We start from the raw sequence: 1,947 nt of genomic DNA, 5'->3' as shown, positions 1-1,947 counted from the left end.
ATTTTGTTTGTGTATGCATATAGTTTTTGTCTTATATTTTGCAAGTGTATCTCCCTTTTTCCATGCAAATCATGACTTTGTTGCAAAAATAGAGTAGGCACTAATCTGATTTATGATAAACAAATAATAGTTTACTAAACCATGTGTCAAGTTCAATAGACTAAGAGCATATTATATTATATTCTAATCAATTTTTATAACTTTGAGAGCATTTAAAGTGACCAAAAATAGATAAATTTGTAAGAAAGTATTACATGCATGTTTACACCCACAACTTTGTGCACATGCAAGGTTGTTACTATTCACTTAATCAAAGGTTTAACCAATAGTCCTTGCTATGGTGAAACTTATTGGAGTTGTATACATAGGTTATAACTATTGTTATTTTAGTCATGATTCATCTTAATCATTTAGTATCAAGAATACCTTAGACAAACCGTCATATATCAAGTAAACCCAAAGTGAATGTGATAATATTTTCTCTCGTACATTGGCCTTTAGTCATTGTTAGGATGTAACCACAGAAAAAAATAACAATTACATGAAAATATAAACAATATCATAAAATAATAGATCACCTAGAAAAGAACACAAGACACCAAGATTTAACGTGGTTCACCCAACCCCTGGGCTACGTCCACCAAACAACAAGTTCAATGTTATTATGATCTAGTGATTACAACACGATTACAATCTATAATCCCTTATAACTCAATATCACCATAAGAAGCAATTTTTGCATCACACCTTATGAGATAATCCCTAACCCTAAGCCCTCTTATACAAGTATTTTTGTTGCTTTAGGGTTAAAATTAGTTACAACATGTCAGCCATAACTTGGAAAATATAAACAATAGCTAATTAAAAAATATTAGCCATTGGAAAATAGTAGCTAACCATTGGCAAATAGTAGTCCAATTTTTTTTTTTTTGGGTGATTCCTTGAACCCCAAAGAATTTATGAAGTATGCATGTATAGTACTTTCCTAATCAGTCACCACAAACTAACAATCTCTCACTTGGGGATTGATCAGACTCCACACTAGACAACAATCTCCCACTTGGAGATTGATCCTGTAGCAATACTACTACCACATTGGGCTCCAACTGGATCAAACAACCTTGGACTCTATTGTTATTTTGTTATGTTTAGTGTAGAAGACCAACTGAAGCTGAAGAGGAATTCAACTTCTCCCTTGTCACTACCTTTGTAAACAAATCTGCTAGATTATCATCTATATGTATCTTATCTAGCTTTAACTATCCATCATCCAAAACTGATCAAATGAAATGGTACTGCAACTGAATTTTTTTTGTCTTTGAATGTAGAGCTGAATTTTTTGCAAGATGAATGACACTTCGACTATCTGCAAATAAATAATTATCTCTCTGAGGGTGTCCCAATTATTCCAAGAAAAACTGAAGCCATATCATCTCCTTGGCTGCCTCTTTAGCAACAACATACTCTACCTTTATAGTGGATAAAGCATTAACCTTTTGTAACCTAGAAACCCAGCTCACGGCTGCCCCACCAATAGTAAAGACACAACCTATATTAATCTGCCTGGTATTAATATCCCCTACCAAATATGAGTCAACATAGCCTTGCATGTCTATAGTAGAGCCCCTAAACTGTAAACACTTACTAGATGTTCCTCTCACATATCTAAGAATCCATTTGACTACATTCCAATGCTTAATTCCTAGATGAATCATATACCTACTAACGACTCCCATTGCATGTGCAATATCTTGCATTGTACATACCATAACATACATCAAGATTCCTATAGCTAAAGCATAGGGTACTTTGGACATCTTATCCTCCTCTTCTTGTGTCTTGGGACACATCTCCTTAGTCAACTTCAAATGACCAGGTAAAGGTGTACTAACAACTTTAGCATTCTCCATAGAGAAACGTTGCAACACCTTCTCAACATAATCAACT

Source organism: Cupressus sempervirens, chromosome 10, assembly GCF_028749045.1.
Source record: "Cupressus sempervirens isolate cs-2001-9-10 chromosome 10, ASM2874904v1, whole genome shotgun sequence".
Lineage (NCBI taxonomy): Eukaryota > Viridiplantae > Streptophyta > Pinopsida > Cupressales > Cupressaceae > Cupressus > Cupressus sempervirens.
Note: the sequence above shows the minus strand (reverse complement) of the source record.